Source organism: Cricetulus griseus (genome assembly GCF_003668045.3).
Source record: "Cricetulus griseus strain 17A/GY chromosome 1 unlocalized genomic scaffold, alternate assembly CriGri-PICRH-1.0 chr1_0, whole genome shotgun sequence".
Taxonomy (NCBI): Eukaryota; Metazoa; Chordata; class Mammalia; order Rodentia; family Cricetidae; genus Cricetulus; species Cricetulus griseus.
Window position 1 is genome coordinate 210,052,340 of NW_023276806.1, and position 9,000 is coordinate 210,061,339.

Below are 9,000 nucleotides of genomic sequence, written 5' to 3' on the forward strand. Positions count from 1 at the left end.
TAGCCAATACTTGCAACTCTTACACTTTTTATGCAAAGTTTATTGTATTTCATTTGTACATCTACAAAGCTATTTACAAAAGGAGAAACATGATGCAAAAGGAGGAAACCATTTTTATAAAGTATATTCAAATATAGAACAAACTGTGAGCATATAAGAAAGGCTGTCTCTTAGTTATGAATAGGACATTGGAGAACGCTTCTAAGATATGTTAAAAGGATAATGAAATGTGAGCAGGACTAAGCTACTAAATTGTGGTAGTTTGAGAGAAAATAGCCCCCAAAGGAAGTGGCACTATTAGGAGGTGTGACCTTGTTGAAGGAAGTGTGTCACTATGAGGGGAGGCTTTGAGGTCTCTTTTTCTCAAGCTTCCCTTATATGAAAGGCAGTTGACTTCCTGTTGCCTCTGAATCAAGATGTAGGACTCTCAGCTGCCCCAGTCCCATGTCTGCTGGCACACTGCCATGCTCCAGGTCATGATGATAATGAACTGAATCCTTGAAACTGTAAGTAAGCCACCCTAACTAAATGTTTTCTTTATAAGAGTTGCTATGGTTACAATGTCTTTTACATAGCAATAAAAACACAAACTAAGGTAGCAATGGAGTGAGCAAAGCAATAAGATGGTGGCTAAGAATTCCAGACAAAGATAGCTAAAATTCATGAACTATAAAAGAAAATAATGGAAAGTTCAAGGAACAGCATTTTTTTTAAAGGAAGAAAATTTAACGATGATTTAAGAGAAAGGGGTGGAAGAGAAAAAAGTAGAAAATCAGAGATGACCAAAGTACTGAACCTCAGCATTACACTGTATTCCAAGGGCAAAGACTGAAATAAGTCTGTGTTGTTATATGCCCATGACTGTGTGTATGCCTATGTGTGTTTAACTTATATAATTGTTGTACAGGGAAGCAATTGCACAAGTTGAATAACTTGAATTAATATTGCTCTCTGTGCAGTAAGTGAGTGGTCTGTGCCATGAGAGCTCCATATTTGTTTTATGATGTTTGACACCGACTTTCCATTGCTACTCGCCACACAGGCATTTAACCATCAGACTTCATCAAGCTTGTTGATTAATTGTAGATGGCAAGGAAAAAAGGGCAAGAAAATATTATGTCTCAGATGTTCTAGGTCAGAAAATCTGGGTACATTGAAATTACTAACACTCGAAATATAGCAAGCTAAGAAAAATAGTTCAGTTGCAGAGTTTAGGGACCTTGCATGACAGTGGAATAAACAACTCAAGTTAAGCAGATGTATGGATTCGTACCCGAGCAGATGGACTGGGGAATTGGCTTTCAAAAGAAGTTAGAGTGATGTAGTTTTAGACCAAGACTAGAGATGTGTTTACATTTACAACACTGGTAGGAAGAGAATATGAAAAGCATATAAGAATTAGCCAAAACTCCAGTAAGGAATCTGGCACCAACTAAAGAGTTAGAAAGTTGCTTTCAAGGCAGAGGAGAGAAAGATCAGAAATTGCCCACATGTGGCTCAGTGCATAGAATTTCATTTTTTTCTACTTCAGCATTAAAATATAAAACAAGCAGAAATTTAAAGTCTTAAAAACACCCAAATGTATTCTCTTACTATCTTAGAGACTGCAAGTCTGAAATCTACTTTAGAGGATTAAGAGGTGTTATAGTAGTGTTCGTAGCTTCTGAAAGTCTTAGAAGAGAGTGTTTCTAGGTTCTAGAAACTAGCTTCAGTTCTTTGTTTATGTGCCCTTCCTCAAATTATGTCACTCACCTTATGTTTGCCTATAGTAGTTTCTTTCTACCTTGTCAGAAGTCACAGCAATACATCACCTGGTTCACCAAGATAGTCCATGGCACTCTCATTAGAATTTTTTTTCCAGTTTAGGCCAGATTAATTCTTTTAAAGTACATAGTTTCTTAAGAGATTGTAAATCTGTTAAAATTATTGCATTATTTTGCATATATTTGTGTATATACCCATGACTGTGTAAATGTTCATGGGATGGTAAGTGGATTGATTATGTTTTATGTCTACCTCAATCCCCCTTCCTCTTATTTTTTGAGACAGAGACTCTCATTGAACTTTCAGTTCACTTATTATTCTAATCAGTCTACCTCAAGATCCAGCTATGTGACTCTTGGGTGTATGCCCAAAGGACAATTTATCCCACCAACAAGACACTTGCTCAATCATGTTCATCGTGGATTTATTCATAATAGCCTGAAATTGGAAACAACTTTGATATCCTTTGGCAGATAAATGGGTAAAGAAAATTAAGTACATTCATAGAGTGAAATATTACTCAGCTAGTAAAAAATGAAATCATTTAAATTTAAAGGTAAATATATGGAGCTAGAAAAATAATCATCCTGATTGAAGTAACTAAGAAACAGAATGACAAATGTGGTATGAACTTGCTTATATGTGGATAATAGTTGTTAATTCATGGATAATCAGGTTACAGAACCACAGAGGTTAGGTATAGAGTACTAGAGGGTGCATATAGATCTCTCTAGGAAAGGGAAATAGAATAGATAGTTGTGAATTAATGACGGGAGAAATGAAGAGGATCAAACTGGGAGGGTAAGGAAGAGGGGGACAAGAGAGGCAATACAGGGAGTATCAACTAAGATGAAGGGTCATTTGAGAGGTAGTATGGAAACCTAATATTATAGAAGCTTCCTAAAATATATACATGTGTGAAGGTGAACTAAAAGAAATTACCAAATAGCAGAGGTCTCAGAGCCTTATTCACCTGGACAACTCTTGTCATCAAATGAAGCTTCCAGTATCAGGAATAGGTTACATCTAATTGAGTTGTTGGACAAAGGGGTGCTATGGGAATCCCCCAAACAGCCCAAGCTGTTCCCAGAACCATAAGTTATCCTTTATAAACTGGTGTCAAGACTCTATTGCTGAAGACAACACCTATATAACTCATTGAACATAGGGAAGTTGAGCTGGTGATTCCTTAAAGCCTTCACTTTTACATACTAGTGTCTCTGGTACAAGAAGGTGCTCTGTATGCTACCAGTGGAGTAGTATAAACACCAACCCAGCTGTAAATGCTTCTGTCTACAATGGTGCCCTTCCTGCAAGATACATTTGTGTAATGGTGGAACAAAACTCTTGGGAGTAAACAACCAATATCTTATTGCATCTAAGGTCCACTTCATGAGAAGTGTGATGTAATTCATATACAATGCTACTTGGGTGACCAAGAGCCTTAGACTAGTAAGCCTAAGGACCAAGGGAAAAGTCAAATTCTACTTCTCCACTAAAGGAACTGAGAAATAAAATGACTTCTAATGACATTCTTCTATACTCATATATGGTCTTGTTCAGCCATCATCAGAGAAATTTCTGTCTGCAGCAAATGGAAAGACACCTAATGCCAGACATTATGCAGAGTGAGACCTTGAATGTTCAGACCTACCCAGGATGGCTCGATAAAAGCCCTTCCCTCAGATCTCAGAGAAAGAAAGTAGAAAGAGCTTAAAAGCCAGAGGGGATAGAGGACACCAAGTCCTTCTAAACATAACAGGAACTATGCAGTTGTGAACTCACAGAGACTGAGACCACATGCACAGGGCCTGCATGGACCTACAGAGGATGGGGTCCTAGAGCTGGAAGGAGAAGTGGACATATGCCTCCGTTCCTAATCAATATCTACTCCAATTAATAACTACTTGCAAATGAAATGAGATTTTAAAACAGGACTTTTCTTAATAGCTATATGTAGATGGTGTAATTTTCAGGCTGTATCATTCAAACATTTATTGAGCATTCAATATCATGGTAATGAGGACTGTAACTGGAGTTATAGGTGCTGGGGATCATTAAGTACTTTAACATATGGGTACTGAGAACCAAACCTGGTCTTCAGCAAGATAAGCAGGTGTCCTTGGTTGCTGAGCTACCCCCTCAGCTCTATAATTTTTAAATAGTTTATCTGTCATCATTGAGTATCATCTTAAAATATCTGGAACAATGTACTTCTACATTTTTCTAATGAGTGTATAAAATGACAGTGCTTATAAAGTATGGTCACAAAGCTGAAAAATAAATGGAAAATCTTGCTGCTACCATTTTAGCCTCATTATTTTCCATACTTTTAATATGGCTACAACACAAACTCAAAATAACTAATCTCTATCTTCCTCTTCCTCCTACAAAACCCTACCACACAACCTTCCCCACTCTCTTTCAAATTTTCAGTCTCTTTTCACTGATTGCTGCTATATGGTTATTTGTATTTGAATGCACATACATCTTCCTAAATATAACCTGTTAAATTCATAAAATGCTGTGTGTATGTTTAATACAGATCAACAAATTGGAGTACTCTTTCCTGGCACCACCTTTCCTGCCCCTAGCTTTCCTCAGTTGCCTATAGTTCCTTATGTAGGGTTGAGGCCTCTCTGTCAACTTTGGCATGTTCTTTTGAATAAACATTTCACAGAAACAACCAAAGATCCTCCAAATATTTCAAATTCCCATTTCACTTTATTTCATTAAATTCTGTCTTCAGCTTCCTCCAAGGCAGGCCATCCTTAACTCTTGTCTTGTCGCTTCTGCTCCATGTGAGCTTTCTTGCTGACTTACTCCCAGGGCAGCACCTATCCCTTCACCCTGTGTTCCTTACAGTCCTGTCCCTTCCTCTTGATAGGCCATATCTGATTTGAGCTCCTTTTGAACCCAGAGCTAAATTAGTTGATCAGTTTTTCGTAATATTTTATAATGTGCTTAATGACTTATAACATTGAGTCCAACTTCCTGGTTGGGGATCCTTCTGATATTTAGGGAGCAACTTTAAATTAATCTGTGTGCCTGGCCACTGCCACATTTTCCATTTTCCTAATCAGTTTCACTCTTCTCCTAATAGATTAATTGTTTATATTCTTCTTAGATTCTTAGAAAATTGTATATAGGCAAATGTGCCTACAAATAAAATAAAAACAATCTTTTTAAAAATTGTTTAGATAAAAAGAATTTTAACTATGGTCAAAGAAGGATCTAGAGAGGACCCAGTGGTGATTCTGAACTGATGGTTATAAAGTGGTATTAAATGGATAGAAAGCTCAAAACATGAAGGAGTGTTAGTGAGAAAACAGGGTCAAAAGCATGTTCTGAATGCAAGATTTATTATAATATTTCATATGGAAAAAGATAAAAGAGTAAACATTTTAGATTGTATCTTACAAAAATAAAATGTTTCATATTACTACTTTCAAGTGTCTAATATTTGCATATTCTCTGTCTATTACCCTTTCTTGTCTTAAAATGAACCTACTAAGTTTGTGGGATTAAAAACACTTTGCAATAGGAGAGCAGAAATCCTTCCTAGATGTTCAAACACTATAGACAGTCACTGTTGAGGCTTTGGTACATTACTGAACTGTAAAGCATATTTGCATAGACATTTGAGGAATCCACTGAAAAATTTTGGCATGAAAATTATATAGTAAGTATATAGTAAAAAAAATATAGCCTGGGTTTTTACATTTTCCATTTAATCAATTGCCATTGATTTTTTCCCCATATCATTATATAAACTTCATAAATATATTACTACCTGCCTGATATTCCATTTGTTTCCACATTATTGTATTTAATAACCTATAAATTGTTTCCATTTATATAGTTTCTGATATGTTTCAAAATAGCTTTTATGTCTATATTTTTGTATTTGGAATTATGTAGCTAGAGTAGACTGTCAGAAATGATGTGATAAAATCAAAGAATACAATTATTTAAAAATTCATGATATGTATTGTCAAATGTTTTCCATAGGATCTCACTAACCTCAGTTTATGTCAGTGACTTTTGAGATGCACAGTACTCTATGCTCGCCTCAGATGCAGAGAGCATTATATTGGTAACAAGATATTAACAGCAAAGTATATGCCAGTGCTTTAAAATATTGAATGTCAGCAAGGCATAAGCCAGATCATTGTACAAGATCTGAAACAGTAAATGCCAGGATCTGGTTTCTGCATCTCTTATCCTCCCGGAAATTTAAAAATAAAAGAAGTTGAGAGAATGGCTTGATTGTTAAAGGCATCTGACTTCAGGAGGAACTGCCAAACGCTGCCAGGGCATCAGGCAGCAGTCAAATAAAGTGGAGCTGAAATGCCTACTCCTCACTTCCAGTCTCTAACATGAACTTCTGAGGTGCTAATAGATAAATAATAATAATAAATGATAATAATAAACGATGAACTGTGTCCCAGTTTGGTGGAGGAAGAAGTAGACCAGTATCCGACTTCTTCCTAGGAAAATTCCAGCTTGATAAAATGGCTAGATATTCAAGAAACAACCTTGGTTTCCAAGGAGAGGAAGGGGGACAGGAGAGAGAGAGAGAGAGAGAGAGAGAGAGAGAGAGAGAGAGAGAGAGAGAGAGAGAGAGACCCTACTTGAGCACAGGAAGCCTGCCTAGAGAATAATTGGATGCTAATAATTTTAAAGCATAAGAGGGGCAGCCAGCTAAAGAGAGGATTTAGGATTTAGGTACCTTCCATTCTATAGCCTGTAGTCTGTTCAAAGGCAAAAACTTACTTTACTGAACAAAATTATAGGGACAGAGGGCATTAAAACAAAAGAGGAATTCTTTCACTTTGTCTTGGTTGTATTTGTTAATTGTGGAGTTACTATCTTTGTCGGTTTGGATAGCCAGACATAAATCTCTTTGGAAGCATCAGTACACAAAAAATCAACATGGCAAATTCCTGTCTATATTCTAATCTATTCTTTTGTACATTTACTATTATAGACATAGATCTTGATGTACAATTAGTTAAATTTCATCCTAAATATCACCAAATAATGTCTTACTGGGGAAAGTATATGGAAAGTGAGAACCTGGTCATATAAGACAATCAAACATGCAGGGAGACTGTACACCAAGAATATTTAGTCTCAGCTTGGTCCCCTGGTAACTAAGAGCCTCTGAGAAGCACTCAGCCTCTGAATTTCAAGGCTTAAGTGTATGGAACTTAGAGCACTTGCATGGTTTAAAGCAAGTTGACATATGAATTAAGTGGAATTCCTCTGCCTTGATTTCTCAATCCCGCCCTCATATCAGCCCATCGCACGTTCTCACCTATGTGCAAGGAAGACATGGTTGATAAAAATAAGCCTTCAGAGAACTGATTAGCACATTGGGAGCAAAACTCTCTAAGACTTGTAGAAACTATGTACAAAAGAAAAATCCTGAACTGTTTCATGGTGTCCCAAAGAAAAATAAACTGCAATTTTCTAAACTTAGCACACCCCAGTTCCTCTCCTCCGCTTGCTACACAGAAAGCAATGGAAAGTCTTAATTATTTCTTCAGCAGTGCAAATTGTCTGTCCTTAGTTCCCATAGTGTCTTAACCCATAGTTCCTTTTCATGTTATACCTGGAAGGGTTTGCTTGTTAAAAACTTGTCTCTCCCTTCTCCAAAATGTCATTCAGGGATCTATCTACCCATGCAATTCTAATTAATGACAAAGACCTATGTATAAAGCAGTGTGCAAAACTTCAGAGAATGTAAGAACTCTAAGTATATTGAGTGTGGGCAGTTCGGTCTCGAGGTAAGTCTTCCATGTCATGGGATATTCACCCCTGCAACATTTATGGCAGAATTTTCCAAGCATTCAGACCTACCCTATATCACTAAGCACAAATCTTCAATGCCTCCCCGATTGAATCCAAGTCACCTAATAGATAAAAGCTCTATAAAGTATCATCATATATCATATACATTGTTTAGCTTAGTAAAGAAAACCACAAGAACAATCTAAGAGCAGAATTTATATACCTACAAATTATATGCAATCATGCTCACTTCAGCAGCACATATACTAAAATTGTAACGATACAGAGAAGATTAGCATGGACCCTGCCCAAGGATGACACGCAAATTCGTGAAGTGTTCCATATTTTTTTTTAATTGGTACAGGAGACCACTTCCTGAACATTACACCTGTAGCACAGACACTGACATCAACAATTGATAAATGGGACCTTCTGAACTTCTCTAAGGCAAAGGACACAGTCAGCAAGACAAAACAGCAGCCCACAGAATGAGAAAAGATAGTCACCAACCCCACATCTGACAGAGGGCTGATCTCCAAAATATAAAAAGGACTAAAGAAGCTAGTCTCCAAAACACCAAACGATCCAATTAAAAAGTGGGTACAGCAGGTTGGAGAAACCCACAGAAACAGTTGGCCTGAACAAGGGAGAGCACATCAACCCCAGATGCTACCTGGGAGGCCAGTACAAGACTGATCCAGACCCCTGAACATGGATGTCAATAAGGAGGCCTCTGCACTCCAGGGAGCCTCTGGAAGTGGATTAGCATTTTTCCCTGGTGTAAGAAGGGACTTTGAGAGCCCATCCCACGTGAAGGGATACACTCTGGCCCTGGACACATGGGGAAGGGCCCAGGCCCAGCACAGGAATATTTGGCTGACTTTGCAGAGCCTCCGTTGAGGGCCCTACCCTGCCTGGGGAGTGGTGGGTGGATGGGGTGGAGGGTAGGTTGTGGGTGGGGGAGGAGGGATGGGGGTGAGGAGAGGGAGAAGGAGAAGGGACTTACATGTGAAACAAGCTTATTACCTAACTTGAATTAATAAAAATAAAAAATAAAAAGTGGGGTACAGAACTAAATAGATAATTCTCAATAGAGGAATCTAAAATAGTTGAAAGACACATAAGAAAGTGTTCAATATCCTTAGCCATCAGGGAAATGCAAATCAAAACAACTCCGAGATACCATCTTACTCCTGTCAGAATGGCTAAAATCAAAAACACCAATGATACTTTATGCTGGAGAGGATGTGGAGAAAAGGGAACACTCCTCCACTGCTGGTGGGAGTGCAAACTTGTACAGCCACTTTGGAAATCAGTATGGCAACTCCTCAGGAAAATAGGAATCAATCTACCACAAGATCCAGCAATTCCACTCTTAGGCATATACCCAAAAGATGCACATTCATACAACAAGGACATCTGTTCATCGATGTTCATAGC

The 9,000-nt window shown here is 37.7% G+C and overlaps 1 non-coding gene across 1 annotated transcript; it reads left to right on the top strand.

Annotated features, from left to right (window-relative positions):
• The first annotated feature begins 7,802 nt into the window (after nucleotides 1-7,802).
• On the top strand, nucleotides 7,803-7,909 carry LOC113832645. The gene has a single exon (XR_003480070.1). It is a non-coding gene; the product is annotated as a U6 spliceosomal RNA (small nuclear RNA).
• Nucleotides 7,910-9,000: the final 1,091 nt, after the last annotated feature.